The sequence below is a fragment of the Sapajus apella genome, unplaced genomic scaffold (genome assembly GCF_009761245.1).
Source record: "Sapajus apella isolate SASKATOON/1434 unplaced genomic scaffold, GSC_monkey_1.0 scaffold216, whole genome shotgun sequence".
Lineage (NCBI taxonomy): Eukaryota > Metazoa > Chordata > Mammalia > Primates > Cebidae > Sapajus > Sapajus apella.
Genome location: NW_022437156.1, coordinates 715,271 through 723,779, shown reverse-complemented (window position 1 = coordinate 723,779; position 8,509 = coordinate 715,271). Strand labels below are relative to the sequence as shown.

General features: G+C 44.2%; 1 long non-coding RNA gene across 1 annotated transcript; it reads right to left on the bottom strand.

Annotated features, from left to right (window-relative positions):
* Positions 1–228: 228 nt before the first annotated feature.
* LOC116544435 lies at positions 229–763 on the bottom strand. The gene is made up of 2 exons (XR_004265912.1): positions 671–763; positions 229–357 (listed from the first exon to the last, which is right to left on the bottom strand). It is a non-coding gene; the product is annotated as an uncharacterized LOC116544435 (long non-coding RNA).
* Positions 764–8,509: the final 7,746 nt, after the last annotated feature.

The following is an 8,509-nucleotide window of genomic DNA, read 5'->3' as shown; positions in this document are numbered from 1 at the left end:
CAGGGGAGGGGCTTACAGACACAAAACAAAGGCAGTAAGCTATTTGTTGGCAGAGGTGTTTCCAGGAGGGAGCCTGGGCTGTGCAGACGTTGGGGTGTGACCCAGTCCCGGCCTCCAGCTGGTAGGGATAACATTCACTTGTAACTTTTTCAAGACTTTCAGATAGCAGCGATGCTGGGAACTGAAAAGGGAGTCATCTTCCCAGCTCTTTAGTGTTTTTTGTTTTCCTTCTTCACCCTCCTTCCCATTTGAAGGGGAAGGGAGGGAGGAGGTGGAGATCAGGAAACAGAAGGAGGCGAGGGCATCTCCCCTCTCAGAACCATTACGTAGAATGCAATGATATGCATTATTTACAACCTTTTTTTTTTTATTATTTATTGAGACGGAGTTTCGCTCTTGTTACCCAGGCTGGAGTGCAATGGCGCGATCTCGGCTCACCGCAACCTCCGCCTCCTGGGTTCAGGCAATTCTCCTGCCTCAGCCTCCTTAGTAGCTGGGATTACAGGCACGCGCCACCATGCCCAGCTAATTTTTTGTATTTTTAGTAGAGACGGGGTTTCACCATGTTGACCAGGATGGTCTCGATCTCTTGACCTCGTGATCCACCCGCCTCGGCCTCCCAAAGTGCTGAGATTACAGGCTTGAGCCACCGCGCCCGGCCCTTTACAACCTTTTTAAAGACTACTCTAATTACACGATACATAGTATCAGCATTCTAATGGCACTTTTTCAATGTTTTGTTCCTTTTATGACAAAGAATATTTCAGGGGATTTATTATTTCAAAGATTTCATTATGTGAAGCTCATTCATAATATTCTTCAAATTCTTATTACTAGTTTTTTATTGAATTCTGAGCACTGACAATATGCTTAGAACATTCAGCTTTCCACACATTCATAAGATGTGTGCTTTGTATATGATTTTCATTCAATATTTACATTGCAAGCAATAATCAGTTCCCTGTGAGTTTTGTCAAAATTATCCGGTTTCTAATTAAATTTTATAAATGTGAATTATTGTTTCCTTTGAACTGAATCTTATGCAATACCGGAAGCATTCCCACCTGTTATAATTTTTATATATCAGTTGTTCCAGGCTGTGATTCAGCATTAACATCATTGGTTTCATGATCTTGCTCTGATTCAGAAGACTCATGTTTGTACTATCTAAAAGCAATGTTTAAAATGTATAGAGGCCTGATGCGGTGGCTCATGCCTGTAAACCCAGCATTTTGGGAGGCTGTGATGGGCAGATCACTTGAGTCCAGGAGTTTGGAACCAGCCTGAGCAACATGGTGAAACCTTGTCTCTACCAAAATAATAATAATAATAATAATTAGTTGGGCAGGTGGAATGCACCTGTAGTCCCAGCTACTTGAAAGGCTGAGGTGAGAGGCTCTCATGAGCCCAGGAGGTTGAGGCTGCAATGAGCTGTGATGGACCCACTGCACTATGATGAAGGCAACAAGGTGAAACCCTATCTCCAAAAAAAAAAATACTATTAATATTTTGCTTGTTTTGAGACGGAGTTTCACTCTTGTTGCCAAGGCTGGAGTGTAATGGCGTGATCTCGGCTCACTGCAAACTCCACCTCCCAGGTTCAAGCAATTCTACTGCCTCAGCCTCCGGAGCAGCTGGGATTACAGGTATGCGCCACCACGCCCAGCTAATTTTGTGTTATTAGTAGACACAGGGTTTTGTCATGTTGGTCAGGCTGAGCTTGAACTCCCGGCCTCAGGTGATCCACCCGCCTCGGCCTCCCAAAGTTCTGGGATCACAGGTGTGAGCCACCAAGCCCGGCTCTCCCACATTTTAAAAAATAAATAAAATGGACTGGGCACGGAGGTTCATGTCTGTAATCCCAGCACTTTGGGAGGCCAACGCAGATGGATCACCTGAGGTCAGGAGTTTAAGACCAGCCTGGTCAACATGACAAAACCCGGTTTCTACTAAAAACACAAAAATTGGCTGCGCACGGTGGCTCACACCTGTAATCCCAGCACTTTGAGAGGCCGAGGCAGGTGGACAGGAGTTTGAGACCAGCCTGACCAACATGGTGAAACCCCATCTCTACTAAAATACAAACAATTAGCTGGGCATGGTGGTGCATCCCTGTAGTCCCAGCTACTTGGGAGGCTGAAGCAGGAGAATCGCTTGAACCCGGGAGGCAGAGGTTGCAGTGAGCTGAGATCGTGCCACTGCACTCCAGCCTGGACAACAGGACCGAAACGCTGTCTTAAAAAAAAAAAAAAAAAAACTCTATCTCAAAAATAAATAAACAAATAAAAATACAAAAATTAGCCGGGCATGGTGGCACATGCCTGTAGTCCCAGCTACTCAGGAGGCTGAGGCAGGAGGATCGCTTGAACCCAGGAGGCAGAAGTTGCAGGGAGCCGAGATTGAACCACTGCACTCTAGCCTAGGCAACAAAGTAAGACTCCATCTCAAAAAATAAATAAATAAATGGATAGATAGATAGATAAATACATAAACAAAATGTATTTAAGCTTTGTCACTTCACTCTTACTGTTTACTATTCTAAGTTCTTGAATTTATAGATATCAAAACACTGCACAATTATTATTTCCAGATGAATAACAACACATTAACAATAGAAACAAGGGGCCGGGCGCGGTGGCTCACACCTGTAATCCCAGTACTTTGGGAGGCCGAGGCAGGTGGATCACGAGGTCAAGAGATCAAGACCATCCTGGTCAACATGGTGAAACCCCGTCTCTACTAAAAATACAAAAAATCAGCTGGGCATGGTGGCGCATGCCTGTAATCCCAGCTACTCAGGAGGCTGAGGCAGGAGAATTGCCTGAACCCAGGATGCGGAGGTTGCGGTGAGCCGAGATTGCGCCATTGCAATAAAACCTGGATAACAAGAGTGAAATTCCGTCTCAAAAAAAGAAAAAAAAAATAGAAACAAGGAAAAGCCAAACAAATATACTATTTAGAAGTTACAGCAGTGTTAGGATAATAATTAACTGATGATTTTCCTAAAGCACAAAACAATGAATGTATACTGGTGACATGGCTGCACTGGCAGGTGGTGCCATGAATGTTTCTCAGATGTTGCAGTGCCTGAGGCCATCCACTGGTGCTCACTGTGAGAGTTGAAGACAAACAGTTAATGAGGCATTAGAATTTATAGTGCTTCTTAATTTTACCACCTATCACACTTACCACTCTATTTTCTGTCACAGTCAGTATGGCTGTGCTAGTGCACACTGGCTGGATGCCAGTGTGTGAGACATGCCGTAAAGGGCTGCATGAGCATTCACTACTGTGCTGTGACTTGTAACATTAAGTATTGAGTTGATTGGGCGCAAGGGTCAGGTGGGGCACTTTCAGAAATTACAGTAATAGAGGGCCTCAGGAGGTAGGATTCTTTTTTTTTTTTGGAGACAGGGTCTTACCTTGTCATCTAGGCTGGAATGCAATTGTGGAATCTTCGCTCAATGCAACCTTCACCCCCAAGTTCAAGCAATACCTCAGCCTCCTGAGTAGCTAGGATTACAGGCAACTGCCACCGTGCCCGGCTAATTTTTGTATTTTTAGTAGAGTTTCACCATGTTGGCCAGGCTGGTCTTGAACTCCTGACCTCAAGTGATCCACCCGTCTTGGCCTCCCAAAGTGCTGGGATTACAGGTGTGAGCCACCACACTGGGCCTTTTTTTTTTTTTTTTCTTTTTTTGAGACAGAGTTTCACTCGTGTTACCCAGGCTGGAGTGCAATGGCGCGATCTCGGCTCACCGCAACCTCCGCCTCCTGGGTTCAGGCAATTCTCCTGCCTCAGCCTCCTGAGTAGCTGGGCACCACCATGCCCAGCTAATTTTCTTTTTTTTTTTTTTAAGAGACAGGGTCTCACTCTGTCACCCAGGCTGGAGTACACTGACATGATCATGGCTCACTGCAGCCTAGAACCCCAGACTCAGGTGATTCTCACACCTCAGCCCCCAGTACTGGGACTACAGGCAAGTGCCACCACACCCAGCTAATTTTTAATTTTTTTATAGAAATGAGGTCTCACTATGTTGCCCAGGCTGGTCTCGAACTCCCGGCTTTTAGCAATCTGTCTATCTCAGCCTCCCAAAGTGCTGAGGTTACAGGCATGAGCCACTGTGCCCAGCCAGTAGGTAGGATTCCTGCTCCTAATGCATAGTTCTTGTGGAATTGGGGGACAAAGGTAGTAGTCTATCTTTTCCTGATTCCCTTCAGTTAAATGAACAGAGATAAGTAATTGAGTTTGAATGAAAAAGAGAAATTGTGTCCACTTTGGTAGTTATGCTGCATATTGGTGGTGTTGGTACTGCTGTTGATAGTTAGGCTCAGTACTGACAAGGCTACCTACCACCTGCAGCTCGCTGTTACAAAGTGCTTAGTGCAAGGAAGGGGTTTACCAGCACTCTCTGGGCTGGTTATTTCATACTCTGAAGACAGGATGTGAGTGGATTTGTTTTCGTTATCTAAATCAGCTGTCCAATAAAAACAGAATGTAAGTCACGTGTGTAATTTAAATGTTTCCTGTAGTCACATTAATAAATTAAAAGGGAAAATAATTTAATAATATATTTTATTTAACCCAGTATAGCTAATATATTACCATTGCCACATTTATTCAATATTTAAAAATATGTTAGATTTTTTACTTTTTTATACTGAATCTTTGAAACTTGAAGTGCTTTTTATATTCAGTTCCTCCCTTGCTCTAGCCAAATTAGTCTCACTTTTCTCACCTTAAAATGGGAGAGAAATTGAACCTACTCACAGGATTGCTGTGAGGACGGAGACCTGTAAACATCTATTCCTCGCTCACTGGGTATCAGACGCTACACGAAATGCTTTGTGTGCACTTAATCCTCACGTTCTTCCCGTGAAGTAGGAACAGCTATTGCCCCACTCGACAGGTGAGCAAACTGATGGCTAGAAAAGGTTAAGGAATTTCCTCAAGGGCACACAATTACTAAGAAGCTAAGCTGGGATTTGGACCCAGACAGCCTGACTCCAAAGTTAGACATTTTATCCACTCTGCTAGAAAAGCAAAGGAAATATGCAGTCTATTTAGGAAAGAATGCATGAGTTTGTTCACAAAGCATAACAGTTGGTGTGGGTAACCAATGAAGACTGCTTGATATATCCATTAAGCACAAATTCATGTGAGTACACATAAGAGCATAGCCACCAGGTTCCACAACAAAGTGCATGTGTGTGTGTTGGCATGCATGTGCGTGTGTGTGTGTGTGTGTGTGTGCATGTGTGCACATGGGTGTGTATGTGTGCGGGTGTGGAGAAAACCTGATCAATAATGTCCACCCCACTCTCCAGGACCTCTTCCAATCAGGGTCCCAGGAGCAGATGGTGGGCAAAGGGCAGGAAGAATCGGTCCCTCAAGCTGCAGACAAGAGCCATAAAATTGCCAAAAGGCAGTGTTTGAGGTGAAACTAAACTTACAAGGTAAAGAGGAGAGACTGGGAGAGGGCTGCGAGAGGAAAACCAGGTGCGAGCTTGTCATGCAAAGCAGGTCCCTTGGGGTCATCACCTGTGGTTCACCAGGGCTCAGGATAAAAGCCAGAATATCACATGCTATGGATTAAGAAACAGGCTTTTGAAAGAACTTTCAATTCAGTGTCAGTAAGCAAAGAGAAGGCATGAGTTCCATTCCTTCTATTTTTCCATAGAAGAGCAAACTGGGCACGCTACTGGACATGCAGGCGGAGGGGAGGTACGTGGTGGTGTGTTATTCCTCTCCACTGTAAGTCAAGCATGAGAGCAGCCTTATCAATGAAGAGACACACAAACAGCGCGGGCACCTAGCACTCTTGATTAGAGTGTCAGTTATTGACAGGGTGTGGTAAGCTGACTTCTAAGGTGGTCCCCAGTGGTCCTCCATCCTGGTACTCAAGCTTTTGTGGGATCCTTCCCACCGTGAGTTTGGTATGGATCTAGTCACTTAATTCTAACCAATGGAATATGACAAAGATGAGAGTCTGTCATATCCATGATTAGGCAATAAGAGTTTGTGGCTTTTATCTTGCTAGCTGACTCTCTCATTTACTGACTCAAGGAAGCAAGCTGCCATGTTAGAGAGGTCCATGTGCTGTGGAACTGTGAGTGCTCTCCATCCAACATCCAAGAGGAACCAAAGCCTTCAGTCCTACCACCCTTCCTGCTTCCTACCAGTAAGTAAGCTAGTGAGCTTGGAAGCACCTCCTTTCCTAGTCAAGTCTTCAGAGAAGACCTCAACTATGATTGCAGCCTTGAGAGGCCCTGAAGAGAGGACCCAGCTATGCTGTATTGAACTGCTGACCTGCAAATATTGTGAGATAATAAAGGTGTGCTGTTTTAAGCCACTTGCTTTGGGGTAATTGCTATGATGTAAAAGACAACTAATACACAGGGGATGTTTGGAAACGCCAGCTACCCAGGAACTGTAGACCTGGGGGCCCATGGCTAGTTGCACGCCCCTCTGCCAAGAGTGAGAAAAACACCACTGGTTCCACTGGATTCTAACTTTTGGAAACCCCACTCACTAGAAGAAGAAGGAGTCCCAGGTTCTAATTAGTTCATTTTTCAGGCAACCCAGAATGAGCTCCCAGCATCATTTCCAGACAGTGCTGCTCCTGATATCACAACTACAGTAGAATAACAACAGACTGAGTAAATAGGACAGTAGGCTGCAGACCCCCTCGGGTACCAATGATCTTTATAGAGACTTGAAACCTCACTATGCATAGAGTTGATAAAGGCACCAAATGGACTAGACAGAGGAAGAAGACTAGAGTCGAGAAAATGTCTGTATCTCAACTAAGAAATGTTTCTGTAACCACAAAGGGTAGGAAACAGGAAGTTGTGGTAAACTGTGGCAGAAGTTAAGGCTAAAAGAAAAAAGAGAGAACCAATGAATTTAAAGATACTTAAGAGACATAAAAACAAAAATTAATAAGTGCATCTCTTTGGATCATAACATAAACACATCCATTTTTAGAAATGATCATTCATTGTAATTATGAAGTTCATGAAGTTATCTCAAAGCCACATTTAAAAACATTTACTGATAAAGTATGTCTGATATGTTCTTGAAAATAACGAGCATATATTGAGGGTAGGAACTAGATGAGGGTATAAATGATGCAAGATTAGCTATGAGTTGATGATTATTGAAGGCAATTCACAAGTGATACATATACGATGATTCATTGTACTATTTACTTGTGCCATACTTGAAGTCTCAATAATAATTTTTTTCAAAAAAAAGACGCTGAAAGCCAAGATCCTTGAAAATCAAACACCTTCTTCTAGGAGCAAGCTCTGTGAGGAAACATGATGGGATCATTCCTGGGGGGTTTGGTGGAATCACACACCTTCTTCCAGGGTCAAGCTCTGTGAGGAAACATGATGGGATCATTCCTGGGGTGGTTTGTTGGGAGGTCTACCGAGATGAGGGGAAACGCTGCTGGGGGCCTCGGAGATGTAATATGCCCACCTGATTGGACAGTTTAACTCCTCCTGGACCCTGATGAAATTTTCACAGCCGTGTGCTCAGAAGAACATCCTTGCAGGAGGAAGTTTCAGTCACAGGGAGGGAGAAGGGAGAAACAGACAAGGAGAGCAGAAACCCCCATTTGAGACTCCCCAGCAGCATCTGAGAAAGAAGGTGAGGAAAGAAAGGTCAGCCTGGGCCTTCCCCAACCCTCCCCAGCCTTGGTTCCCTTATTAATGCTCCAGGCCTCTGCAAGGCCTGGCACTAAGTCTTTCTTGGGAGCTGATTATGATAATGTACCATGAAGTACTGTTGCTCAAACTAAACGTGGTGTTTGGGTTTGTTTGTTCGTTTGTTTTTTAGACAGGGTCTCTTTCAGCCAGGCTGGAGTGCAGTGGCACAACTCAGCTCACTGCAACCTCCACCTCCCATGTTCAAGCAATTCTCCGATCTCAGCTTTCTCAGCAGCTGGGACTACAGGTACACACCACCATGCTCTGCTAATTTTTTTTTTTTTTTTTTTTTTGGGAGAAATGGGGTTTCACCATGTTGGCCAGACTGGTCTCAAACTCCTGAGCTCAAGTGATCTGCGTGCCTTGGCCTCCCAAAGTGCTGAGCTTACAGGCGTGAGTCACTGTGCCTGTCCTAAACATGGTTTCTTGTTTTTCAATTCCCCTTGAAAATCTTCTCTTGTGACAAAAAAAAGATCTTTGGGTGTACAGAGAATAAATTTTGTCATGACTGTAACTAATGTGAGCTTCCACTAAAAACCCAAGATACAAATATATTCACGTTTATTTTTCCAGTGATTCATTCTAATGCCCTTGAGGCTTCCTGTGAAATGTCCAAGCACCTGTTGGAAACAGATGCTTGGTGCCGCAAAGAGAAATTAGCACTGAGACAAAGGATTTTTCTGCAATGCAATTTCTACTTCCCGGACTGCAGGAAGGGTACTCTCACTAGCCATCTTGGCACAAGAGTACAATGAGCAAAGGAAAACAGACACATTTATCCTTTGCATTT